Below are 14,081 nucleotides of genomic sequence, written 5' to 3'. Positions count from 1 at the left end.
CTTCTTCTTCTTCTTCTTCTTCTTCTTCTTCTTCTTCTTCTTCTTCTCCTTTTTTTTTTTTTTTTTTACCATTTCTCATTACCCTGCTATCCTTACCTCCTTCCTTATTCTCAACAGAGTCTGTGACCTGTCGTTATAATAACTCCCTTTTAAATGTTCTCAATAACTTTGCTCCTCTTGCTTCTTCCAATTTGTTTGGCAAAATCTCTACCCTAGTTAAATCTAACCCTATATACTTTGCAGATGCATTTGTAAAAGCTGAATGTAGCTGGAAAAACATAAAATCATGAGAAGTGATTTCACTTTAAATTCATGGCCACTAATTTCAAGTAGGCCTTTAGTGCTTCTATGAAGATCATATTGAAAGCAAATATTTATTATGATAATTATATAAGACATTAATTTTTTTGTTAGATTTTAGTATTAACATAAAATGTTAACTTCAAAAAGTAATGTTCTTTCATTTTCTACTATCTTTAAGAATTTCTCTATGATGGGAATCATTTGTTCTTTTTTTTTTTAAGATTTTATATATTTGTCAGAGAGAGAAAGAGAGAAAGAGAGAGAGAGAAGCAAGCTCCCTGCTGAGCAAGGAGCCTGATGTGGGACTATCCCAGGACACTGGGATCATGACCTGAGCCAAAGACAGATGCTTAACCGATTGAGCCACCCATGTTCAATTTGTACATAGTGTTCTTATTGTTTAAAATACCTGCAATCAGTAATATGTCCCTTATTTCATTTTTAATATTATTTAATTTTACCATCTCTTATTTTTCATGATCAGTTTTTCCAAATTTAAGTATTTTATGTCTTCAAAAATTCAATACTAACATTGCTCTCTAATATTTCAAAAAATATTTCTTTCAAAAATTAAATTTTGCTTTTATCTCTCTTATTTCCTTCTTTGAGTTTTTCTGCTGTTCTTTTTATAATTGATTTATTTATTTTTAATTTGCCTGTCATATTTATTTATTTATTTATTTAATTAAAAAAATTTTTTTATTAACATATAATATATTATTTGTTTCAGGGTTACAGGCCTGTGATTTATCAGTCTTACGCAATTCACAGTGCTCACCATAGCACATACCCTCCCCAATGTCTATCACCCAGCCACCCCATCCCTCCCACCCCCCACCACTCCTGCAACCCTCACTTTGTTTCCTGAGATTAGGAGTCTCATGGTTTGTCTCCCTCTTTAATTTCATCTTATTTCATTTTTCCCTCCCTTCCCCTATGATCCTCTGTCTTGTTTCTCAAATTCCTTATATCAGTGAGATCATATGATACTTGTCTTTCTCTGATTGACTTATTTCGCTTAGCATAATACCCTCTAGTTCCATCCACGTCGTTGCAAATGGCAAGATTTCATTTTTTGATGGCTGCATAATATTCCATTGTGTGTGTGTGTGTGTGTGTGTGTATACACACACACCACATCTTCTTTATCCATTTATCTGGTGATGGACATCTAGGCTCTTTCCATAGTTTGGTTATTGTGGACATTGCTGCTATAAACATTGGGGTGCAATACCCCTTCAGATCACTACATTTTTATCTTTGGGGTAAATACCCAGTAGTGCAATTGCTGGGTTGTAGGGTAGCTCTATTTTCAACTTTTTGAGGAACCTCCATACTGTTTTCCAGAGTGGCTGCACCAGCTTGCATTCCCACCAACAGTGTAGGAGGGTTCCCATTTCTCTGCATCCTCATCAACATCTGTCATTTCCTGACTTGTTAATTTTAGCCATTCTGACTGGTGTTGAGGTGGTATCTCATTGAGGTTTTGATTTGTATTTCCCTGATGTTGAGTGATGTTGAGCACTTTTTCGTGTGTCTGTTGGCCATTTGGATGTCTTCTTTGCAGAAATGTCTGTTCATGTCTTCTGCCCATTTCTTGATTGGATCATTTGTTCTCTGGGTGTTGAGTTTGATAAGTTCTTTATAGATTTTGGATACTAGCCCTTTATCTGATATGTCATTTGCAAATATCTTCTCCCATTCTGTCGGGTGTCTTTTGGATTTGTTGACTATTTCTTTTGCTGTGCAAAAGCTTTTTATCTTGATGAAGTCTCAGGAGTTCATTTTTGCCCTTGCTTCCCTTGCCTTTGGCGATGTTTCTAGGAAGAAGTTGCTGCGGCTGAGGTCAAAGAGGTTGCTGCCTGTGTTCTCCTCAAGGATTTTGATGGATTCCTGTCTCACATTTAGGTCTTTCATCCATTTTGAGTCTATTTTTGTGTGGTGTAAGGAGATGGTCCAGTTTCATTCTTCTTCATGTGACTGTCCAATTTTCCCAACACCATTTGTTGAAGAGACTGTCTTTTTTCCATTGGACATTCTTTCCTGCTTTGAGGAAGATGAGTTGACCATAGAATTGAGGGTCCATTTCTGGGCTCTTGATTCTGTTCCATTGATCTATGTGTCTGTTTCTGTGCCAGTACCATACTGTCTTGATGATGACAGCTTTGTAATAGAGCTTGAAGTCCGGAATTGTGATGCTGCCAGCTTTGCTTTTCTTTTTCAACATTCCTCTGGCTCTTCGGGGTCTTTTCTGGTTCCATACAAATTTTAGGATTATTTGTTCCATTTCTGTGAAAAAAGTTGATAGTATTTTGATAGGGATTGCAAATGTGTAGATTGCTCTAGGTAGCATAGACATTTTCACAGTATTTGTTCTTCCAATCCATGAGCATGGAACGTTTTCCATTTCTTTGTGTCTTAGTTTCTTTCATGAGTATTCTATAGTTTTCTGAGTACAGATCCTTTGCCTCTTCGGTTAGATTTATTTCTAGGTATCTTATGGTTTTGGGTGCAATTGTAAATGGGATTGACTCCTTAATTTCTCTTTCTTCTGTCTTGTTGTTGGTGTATAGAAATGCCACTGATTTCTGTGCATTGATTTTATATCCTGCCACTTTACTGAATTTCTGTATGAGTTCTAGCAGTTTTGGGGTGGAGTCTTTGGGGTTTTCCACATAAAGTATCATATCATTTGCAAAGAGTTAGAGTTTCACTTCTTCTTTGCCTATCTTTTTATAATTTAAAGTTAATATTTGGCTAATTTTCCATCTTTCATTTTCATTCTTCTAACAGACACAATTAAGGTTATAAATATTACTCTAAGTATGACTTTGGCTGTATACCACTGTATTTAATACGTATCATATTTGGTACCATTTAATTACAAGTACTTTGAGATTTATGTGATGACTTAATCTTTAATCCATAAATTTTTAAGGAGTTCACTAAGTTAATATCTCTACATATGAAGTAACTTAACTTCTTTTCCTGAAATTAGTTTCTTACTTAATTGCATCTTTATCAGAGAACATGGACTGTTTGATACTAATTCTTTGATATATTGATATGAGTTTGGTGGCTCAACACGTGGTTATTTCTGAAATATTCTTGTGTGCTTGAAAGAAAATAATCTCTTTTGGGAACAGAGTTCTGTATATGTTTGTGAATCCGGTTTATTAATTAAGTTCATTTTTTTTGTCAGCTTATTGTATCAGTTACTGAGAAAAATATGTAAAAAATCTCCCATTTTGAAAGTGAATTTGTCAATATTTTTATGTTCTTCTGTTAATAGTGGTTTATAGATTTTTAAAAAAGATTTTATTTTTTACTTGAGAGAGAGAAAGAGAGAACATGAGCAGGGGAGGAGCAGAGGGAGAGGGACAAGCAGACTCCATGCTGAATGTGGAGCCTGATGTGGGGCTTGATCTCACAAGCCTGAGATCATGACCTGAACCAAAATCAAGAGTCAACACTTAACTGACTGAGCCACTCAGGCGCCCCAATAGTGGTTTATAAATTTTGAACCCTATGTTATTAAATGCATTATCTTGTTAATTGCTCTTGTTATCATTATGCCATGTCCTCTTTGTCTTTAAGAATGCTTTTTTTTTTTTTGGAACAATTTATTTTCTCTGATATTAATATAGACTTCCTCTTTGGTGAACATAGGAGACACAGTTAGTTACTAACTCAGTATTTATTCAGCTGTTTATTCTTACTAACCAAACTTCAATTCTGTTCATTGGCGCTAGGTACAGATAAAACACCCTATGTCTTTGCCTCTCTTGGTTGCCATATGCCATATTAGATTAAATCATATGCTATGTTTATTTTTGAATGGAAGCATAGTTGATTATCGGCAATTTTGATCGAGCCTAATATTTTTGGCCAAGAAGATTTGTAAATGCAAGTCAGTGAGTTGAAGGTTTATGAAGACTCTTTTAAAAGAACTCTATTTTGCTGGCCTGGTTTTTCAACCCCCTGTCCTTTGTCTTTTTATGGTCTTTGACCCAATGACTGGTATTACAGTGATGATATTATATCTAAAAGACTGAAAATGCATCTTAAACAGGGCAGGGTGGAAGGATAGAAAAAGTTCTTGAAAACTCCCCTAATCAATTGCACCAACCCTGGATGGCATACCCCTGGATATATCATTATATGAGAAAAACAACCCTCTATTTAGTTAGTGCAACTCCTACTCCTCTCACCCTAATCTCTGCTTTTGATGATGATGACCCACAGCTAAGTAAATAGCTCCAAATAAATTGAGCTGGTTTCCTGTGTACAGGTGTGCTCCCTTACCTTCTAGTCCTCTGCTCTTCAGATTGAGGTATGAGGGGATTCATTCATGAATTCAAATGAGCTTGTGATACTATTAGAAAGATACATGGTTGAGAAAAATAATAAGATGGCTCTTTTTTTGTTTCTCTATCCAAAGCTAGGGGAGACTTTTACATATATTGGCTAATATGGGGGAAGGACTCCAGTGGCAGCTGCCTGGGTCCCAAGCCATTGGCTATTTAAGTCAGGAGATATTAGAAAAAACAATCATTTTTTTTTTTTCATTTACTTTCAGCAACACTTCTGCCTTTGGGAGAAGAGTCTTGTATTGTAGCAAGCCTAATCTGGAGTATGACAGATGTGTTTGGGGATTAATGGGCTGTAGTATGCGTGCAGCTGGCTCTGGACCTGCATTTTAGGGCCAATGGCATAATAATGGCTCCTCCCCATTAAGTTCCCACCATATGCTAGATAGTGTGCTAAGCAGTTGCCATGTATTAACTCATTTAGTTCTTAGAACAATAGGTCAATTTTATTGTTAACAGCCTCATTTCTCAGATGAAGCAACTGGGACAGTGAGAAGTTGAATAATTTGCCCAATGTCACCTGGTTAGGATGGGGCTGAGCTGGGATGGAACTCTGGCAGCTGGACTCCAGAGCCTGTGCAATCAGCTATGACCCCTTGGCTGCTTCTCCTGACCTTGTATAGAGTTGTCTCCCCAGAATTTTGAACCACATCGGGAAAGAAGCTGTGGCGAGAAGTGAAGAGAAAAACAAACAAACACAAGCTATTGCGGAGGAAAAACCATTACTGAAGAAGCTGCGAGGAGACAAATGCAAGACTTTCCCCACCCCAATGCTCTGATTTTGTCCAGAAATACAATTATCCATTTATGCTACTCTGGGATCTTTTGGTTGTAGGCAGGGATGTCTGGAAGTTTCCTCTCCCACTGCCATCCTTCGACAAACAAATCTGAGACCTTTTTCTGAGGTTTGGTCCCACTTTGGCTTCCATGGAGCAGCTTGCTGGAGTAGAAAGTGTGGTTCTCTGAAGTCAGACAAGCTTGGCTTTGTATCCCTCTTCAGCTACTTACTAACCTATGTGATCCCCATGACCTGCACCTGTCACTTAATCTCTTCAAGCTTTCATCTCCTTATTCGTCAAATGGGAATGTTAACTGTTAACACGTGGCCTTGTTCACCCAGTCAATGAGTACGTATTGATTGCCTGCTTTGTGCTGGTCACTGGTAGGTAATGTTTTGTCATAAGCAGGTCGTAAATCGTATTTGATCTTAAGCTCCATGAACTTATAATTCAGTGAAGAAGCTAGACTCCTGTGATAAGTGCTCAGACTGTTCCGCTTACAGGCTGGTGTGGTAAGGAGCGTGGAACATCTGTGTGGGAGGGCACTTAGCAAATGTCCAGTGCTTGGTCATTTCTTCCGGTCCCTCTCTTATTTGAAAGGAGACTGCTGCTGCCAGCCCTACCATACGTATGTATGGTTTTATTTCAGAAAACTCCCCCTCGCCTAGGATGTCTTTTTTCCTTTACTTTGTAATGTGGTCTGAGGTTATGCTGTTTAACTACCTTGCAAAGCCCAACGAGGTGATTTGGGCCATGTGTAGTTTGTACCTTGGGCCCCTTTCCTTCATCTCAGGCTTCATGCAATATTTAACAATTAACCTCACATCTCCTCTGGAAAAACAATTTGAGAATTCAAGAGAAAACTGTAACGAGAAAATCTTAAAATCTGAAGGAAGTGAAATAAAAATCAGTTTTAGGCTTTTTGCCTTATTATTTGCATATTATACTTAGAGAATTACTTATTATGGTTTTTGTTGACTGCCTCCCAATAACCCCATTCCAATTATAAACGTGAAAAATATGAGAATTTTAGATTAGTTTCTCCCAGAGTTGATATTAGAGTCTGGCACTTCTGGATTCTTGCCCTGTGTTCTGTTGCCAATTCAGACTCCCTAGGAATACAGGCAAACACATATTGCCTCACGTATTTTTTTTTAAAGATTTTTATTTATTTATTTGAGAGAAGAGAGAATGAGAGAGAGCACATGAGAGGGGGGAGGGTCAGAGGGAGAAGCAGACCCCCTGCTGAGCAGGGAGCCCGATGCGGGACTCGATCCAGGGACTCCAGGATCATGACCTGAGCCGAAGGCAGTTGCTTAACCAACTGAGCCACCCAGGCGCCCCACGTATTTGTTTTTAATCCATAAGAAAGTAGGCTAAAATTCAGGAGGTTTCCCACAGAGATCAGGAAGAAGATTTTATAAAATGCATACATTTTTTTTTTTTTCCTTTCTTTAGGTGTGCCTTGATTCTGTAAAACCACCAGACTTTGAGGTTAGGTAGGGTTCAGTAAACCTATTTTTAAAATTTATGAAGGGGGATAGCTAAATTCTCTTAGCTCAGAAAACAAAGGGTGAACATTATTTGAAGACTTAAGTGTTTAGGTTTGACTAGGCGGGGATGAAGGAAAGTGTGAGGGTCACATTAAATTTGCAAATATTTTTTTCCAGGTTGTTTAGCAGGGTGACTCAAAAACATCTTACCTCTAAATTGACAAGCACCACTTCAGATAAGTTTATATTAGCATCTTTAAAAATATTGGCTCTAGAAGCATTTTATATGAGAACATCTACACTTACCGGCCACCAACCTTGAAGCCATGAGAGCTTTTTTCACAGCGTTTTTCCTTGTAAGCCAGTAACAGTTCAAAATGCACAAACCCACAGAATGGTGAGACTGGGGACTAGTGGTCGTAAGGAGGAGGCGTCTGCAATGAGTCTTCAAAACTATACAAAAACCAGCTTTTTATGACTTGGAAGTGTTTCACAGTAATTAGAATAATTTAATCTTGAATTTTCAGTACAGATAGTCTATCTAGAAGATGACGTAGCAATGGCGCAAGCTATTTCCACAGTTCAGTTTGTGAAATATCTTGAAGAAAATACCCTATTAGTACTCTGTAGGTCAGTGATTGCATATTTAAAGAATTTCATTCTGCAATAAAACCTTTATCAAGATTTAATTACCATAAAAGCAGAGAGGCAGAGGTATTTGGGATCTTTACGTGAAATCATAATTAAGACCCATGTGAGGTTACCCACAAATATTTAGGATTTTATTTAATTGAACCCAAGATGAAAAATAAAACTAATGAATGGCAAAGTTCACTATACAACTTGCAGTTAATGTAACAGTCTAATGATTGCTCAGAAAACCAAGGAAGATTTAAACACACACATACATATAGGTAATATATACGTGTCTGTATTATTTTGTTTTCTCATATAAGATGTGCATGTATCTCTATAGGCACGCGTTCGTGTGTGTGTGTGTGTGTGTGTATGTGACACGTTATGTTATTTTCAGAGCCCGATCATTTTTACAAAAAATAGAATTTTTTTTCAGTGAAGATTCCATCCTAATTCTTTGAACTTGGCTTATAGAATCTCATATTCTGCTCTCCTGTGAGTTCGATTTTATCCTTTAGAGTCCAAAAGTGGGAATATAATATAAAAGCTTTAAGCTTCCTTGCTTGCCTTAGAAAATTGCACAGAGATAGTCCCAGTAATCAAACCCGTAAAGTATGACTTGTTTTATGAGCAAAGATGTCCAAAAAACTTGAGTAACCTTTGAATTTATGTGGCAAATTATTAAGCCTTTGATGCCTCGTTTCTATCCTCAGCTGTACATGCTTGATAGTGAAGTTAACAAAAAGTCACAAATATTAGCCCAGAGAATGCACGAAGTAAAGCGGAGTGTTTGAATACTCTGAGGCTGAACATGTAACAGTATCAGGTCCAAGGAGAAGGAGTTAGAAAGTACACATGTCCATTAAGGACCCTGGTATCTTCTCCATCCCACGCTACACCCCACCCTCCCCGAGAGGAAGAGATTACAGGCACTCTGTTGTTCAGAATATGTTTTAAAACTTTCTGTGGTGTATGAAATGACCCTTTTTTCTAAATAGACTATGAATACCATCATTTCTAAAGGTGAACCTGAGTACATAAGCTTGAGTACAAAATTGAAGATACACTCAACAAACTCAAACTGAATAAACTTAGAATGTGAGTATATAGAGCCTTGAAGAAAAATTCAAAGTAACACACAATTGCCGGGGACCAATATTTATAGAATGCTAATCATGCACAATTCAAAGGTTGCTCTCAGCTATTAATATCCTTTGAATGTTAGCTCAGTGGTTCTTACGCTTATGTAATGGACGGATCTTCCTTACACAAGAGGTAAATTTTTGAGTAGCCTCAGTGTTGACTTAAATAGTATTTATTTTGCTCTTAATTATGCATAAGAATAAACTAGCTGTGAACTTTTTATACCTATGGCTCATATTTGACTTTGAAAACCAAAGCTATAACAAATTAAATAAAATACAACTATTTAATAAAATTCAAAAAATATTACTTTAATTTGGTGGATAAAGTTGATTTTCTGAATGTAAATGGCAAACTAAAATGTTCTGGGGAAGGTTATTCTGAATTCCACATGTCTATATTCTCTTCTCCAAGCATTTTACTGAAGCCACATCCCTATAGAGCTCTCAATGTCATTTGTTCTTCATTTGCCATGAATATATTTTTTATACATTAATTTGCTTCAATTATTTTTTCTATTATGTTAAAATAATTACAGTAACACTACATAATGCCAAATAAATGTATGCATAGATACCAAAACTGTGTGGCTGTACTTGGTTTTTAAAGTATTATTTAAATAATACAGAATAGCACTGTCCAATAGAATTTTCCGCAACAGTGGAAATGTCCTATATCTGCACTAAGTAGCCACCAGCCACATATGGCTAATGAGCATTTGAAATATGACCAGTGTGACTAAAGAACTGAATTTTAATTTTTTAAAATATTTATTTATTTATTTATTTATTTATTTATTTATTTTGAGAGAGAGCACAAGTGGGAGGGACAGGGGGAGAAGGAGAGAATCTGAAGCAGACTCTGTGCTCAGCACTGAGCCCGACGCGGGCCTCGATCTCACAAACCTGAGATCATGACCTGAGCTGAAAGCAAGAGTCAGGCGCTCAAAGGACTGTGCCACTCAGGTGCCCTGAATTGAATTTTAATTTTATTTAGCTAAAATGAATTTACATTTACATTTAAATAATTATGACTAGTGGCTATCATATTGGTCAGTGAATACCTAAAATACCTTTATGTTAATTTTCTAGTTATTATCAAAATGGAAAATAAAATGTTATAATCTCACAAAGAACTTTCAGATGCCTTAGAATACAATCATGAACTGCTATGGGTGGTTATTTGATCAGTCGTGGACATAAATGAGCCCAGCTGTGTACATTTTCTCAACCTGATGAGCACAAGTTAGAATCCTTGGACATTTTGATTCAAAAATAATGGGGCACCTGGTGGCTCAGTTGGTGAGCAGCTGCCTTTGGCTCTGGTCATGATCTCAGGATCCTGGGATCGAGCCCCATGTCGGGTTCCCTGCTCTAGTGGGAGCCTGCTCCCCCCCCTCTGCCTCTCCCCCAGTTTGTGCTTTCTCTCTCTCTCAAATAAATAAAATCTTAAAAAAAAAAAAAAGAATAAATCTGGTATATAAAAGGAATCACCAAAACAATGATAATTGGGGTTCTCAAGGAAAATAATTCTAAGCATAGAAACTTGGAAAAATAGATGCATCTCTAACTAGCATATGCAGAAACATGCAGTGACAAACCAGTGTGGTCTACACTACAAGAGAAAAGGGTTAAAAAGTAAAATGTGTGGTATTTGAAAATGACCTCGAGCTTTTTGTTTTGGTTTTATTGAGATATAATGGACATATAACATTGGGTAGGTTTAATGTAGACAAAGTGATGATTTGATACATATATATATGTATTGTGAAATGATTACACAGTAATGCCAGTTAACACACCTATCACCATCTCACATAATTACCATTTCTTTTTTGTAGTGAGAACATTTAAGATTTACTGTCTTAGCAACTTTCAAGTGTGTAATTGTTAATTATATGTACGTGCTGTACGTTAGAACATTTTTTGGAGTCAGTTTTGCAGTGGGGACATCCTTTTTAGGCTTCTTTTACCCTCAATTTGGCCACAAGGAATCCAGCCTCTGGCCAGCTCCCAAGTCAGGCCACTATGGTCAGTTTCTATTGGGAGGAATGAGAATTCAGATGGAGACTTAACAAGGCTTATTCCTGCCTAGGTGTACTGCAGGTAGCAATCATTTCTCACTTTACTGAGTGCTTAATATGTATAAGATATGAGGAGGATGTACAGTAGTGTATAAATAATATCTTCTCAAAAAGATTTATAATTTAGTAGGGAGATACGATGTAAACAACCTTTTGTAGCTAAAGATCAAAGAAATCATATGCTTAGATCCAAATATGTGATAAGATGACTTGAGCCCAGGAGGGGAAAAAATTGGGGTGGCCTAGGAATGCCAGGTAAGCTTCATATATTTAAGTCTCAGAAAACATATCCTAAATATTATTTGATCCTATATATCCATACTCTTTTAAATTGTTTTTGAGATGACTGACACAAGATTAGACATTTATGAATAGCTAATAGTGAGAAGATGTGAAGGAATAAAAGTAAAAGAAATAGGAGAAACAGCAGGAACTGAAAAGCTATGATAAAATATAAATGCAAAAGGAAGAGAGTTGGGAGTTTCTACGGTGTATGCACCATCAGCATCCTTTCAGGTGGTGGAAGAATATTTTTCTCTTTTCTGTTAATGTCAGGGTAGGAATACATGTACAGAAATCAAACATATCTGGAGAGAACAAAAGGTAATAATCAGACACAAAAGAAAAAAAAAGTGCTCACATTGTAAATTAATGGGATGCAAATCAATAGTCTGAATGCCCACACTGAGAAAAGAATATTTCCTACCGAAATATGATTTTTTAAAAATATGGAACGCTTCACGAATTTGCGTGTCATCCTTGTACAGGGGCCGTGCTAATCTTCTCTGTATCATTCCAATTTTAGTATATGTGCTGCCGAAGCGAGCACGGAAATATGATTTTTGATATTATTGTTAGACCCACAGTGTTTAGTGCTAAAAGCCTATACAATATTTTCAAGGTGGCAGCACCAAGAAAGTTGCCGAATCTTTGAACCATACTGACCATCGGTCTGTAGTGTGTCCCGAACAACGGCTCTAAACAATGGCCTGCAAAGTGGCCAGCTACTTGTTCTCTACACTGGTCTTTAGAAGTGCCTGGACATCTCTGGTTCCCTTTATAGACTTGACATCCCTCGATATACCCAAATACTTATTGGACAGATTAGGTTCTGGGTCATAAAATCTCTTGGGGGTAATGAAAACTGTATGAGAGAGGGCCTTGAACAACAAATGCTCAACATGTTCTTCCTATTGAGAGGAAAGAGGGAGGGGAACTAGCCTCTTCCACGCCGAATACTTTGATAATTTGAATATTCAATGAATACAACAGAAGAGAGACTCAAGACATTAGCAGCAAGGCTAAAACATGAACAAGTTAAACCAAGAGGTTTGTTTGTTTGTTTGTTTGTTTGTTTTTAGAGATATCTTAATTTATTTGAGAGAGAAAGAGAGCACTAGCAGGAAGGGAAGAGGGAGAGAGAATCTCAAGCAGACTCCGCAGCTCAGTGTGGAGCCTGACCCGGGGCTTGATCTCACGATCCTGTCATCAGGACCTGAGCAGAAACCAAGATGGATGCTTAACCGATGCTGCACCACCCAAGCATCCCTAAACTATAAACAAGTTAATGCATGCATTCCTCTGCAAACCATCTGAGCAGGAACTAGGTCTATTTCTCTGCTTTTAATATAATTGACTAAAATATAGATCTGATGCCTGAAAAGAAATCAAGGAAGGGCTGAGTAGGAAGAGTCTCCAACTGAAGCCTAATTCTGAAAAAGTTCCAGTCAAGCCTAGGAGAAGCTCTTATTTATGATTTTTTTAAAAAAAGATTTTATTTATTTGACAGAGAGAGAGAGAGCGAGAGCAGGAGCACAAGCAGGGGGAGTGGGAGAGGAAGAAGCAGGCTTCCCGCGGAGCAGGGAGCCTGATGTGGGGCTCGATCCCAGGACCCTGGGACCATGACCTGAACCGAAGGCAGACGCTTAACCCACTGAGCCACCCAGGTGCTCCTAGGAGAAGCTCTTGAGCCAGAATATTCTGCGTTGGGCACCAGTGTCCTGTTCTAGTTCCCACTGTGCTCAGTCATCAGCTGCGAGCAGCCCGGTATGCCTGCTGCAATGGATCTAAAGGTGAAGCAGCTGGAGCCTGTCAGTCAACTTTGCTCCATACCACAGGTCCTCTTGAAGGAGTTGTGAGCAGGGTAGCTCCCTGGACAACAGAGGCACATCGCACTTGGCTCAATGCAAAATTTTCTTTTAAGGTCTTTATTGATTTTTTAAACTCCTTTCCAACCCCAAACCTGTTCTATTTGCTTTTAACTCATGGCACATTCTTCTGGACTTTATGCACAGGTACTAGAGACAGACTTTTTTTTTTTTTTAAAGATTTTATTTATTTATTTGAGAGAGAGAGAATGAGAGACAGAGAGCATGAGAGGGAGGAGAGTCAGAGGGAGAAGCAGACTCCCTGCCGAGCAGGGAGCCCGATGCGGGACTCGATCCCGGGACTCCAGGATCATGACCTGAGCCGAAGGCAGTTGCTTAACCAACTGAGCCACCCAGGCGCCCTAGAGACAGACTCTTGAGGCAGATTTTAATATAGATAACTTTCTTTAAATTGCTCTGAAGTGTTACTAATGTCTCTCTGTAGGCACTATAATAGAGTTCAGTAGTTGAAAGACTCAAGGGATGTCCTTCTGAAATGATCTCACCTGTAAGTAGATACCACAGCAAGAATCCCTAGAACCAACGGGGTGGTTCTCACTGCCAAGATTTTGACCCCAAGGTGAGAAATTCAGGCTTGCCATGTTTGGAATACCGTGCTTGGTTGGGGATGAGATATTTACCCATTGCTGCTCCATGGTTGGTTTGTTGTCCTGAGGGACATAGCACATGCAGCAACATATCATTGATTTTGGACAACCAGGGTGGTTAAAAGAAGCTATTTGGAGAAAGCTGTTGGCAGGTGTGTGTCTTGAATAAATGAACAAGTTGATAATTACACACCTGGAACCTAAAGAGCAATAATGTGGATGGTGACTTGCTGGAGTGGAGGCAGATCCCGACAGTGGTTTTGGATGAGTCTATGAATGGTCCCTACTTCCTTGTCCTGAATTCCTTGGCAAAAGGGATGTGGCTCACAAACCATGGCACTGCTCTAAATTATGCTACTAATCGCTTCCAACTCTGCATGGATTTGTGTCTGAATTATGTTTTCTACCACTTTAGATTGTTTTTTGCATGGTATTTACTATTTGGCACAAGAGGATGAAGCAATGATCCTGATTCATTCTCAGAGAAATGGTTTTAGAAAGAATTCAGTAGAATAAAAC

General features: G+C 38.0%; 1 non-coding gene across 1 annotated transcript; it reads right to left on the bottom strand.

Moving 5' to 3' along the window:
• Positions 1-11,529: 11,529 nt before the first annotated feature.
• Positions 11,530-11,636, bottom strand: LOC118013557. Its single transcript, XR_004680048.1, has one exon. It is a non-coding gene; the product is annotated as a U6 spliceosomal RNA (small nuclear RNA).
• Positions 11,637-14,081: the final 2,445 nt, after the last annotated feature.

This window comes from Mirounga leonina, unplaced genomic scaffold (genome assembly GCF_011800145.1).
Source record: "Mirounga leonina isolate KUSES-001 unplaced genomic scaffold, KU_Mleo_1.0 Mir_153, whole genome shotgun sequence".
Taxonomy (NCBI): domain Eukaryota; kingdom Metazoa; phylum Chordata; class Mammalia; order Carnivora; family Phocidae; genus Mirounga; species Mirounga leonina.
This window is presented reverse-complemented; position numbering and strand designations above follow the sequence as displayed.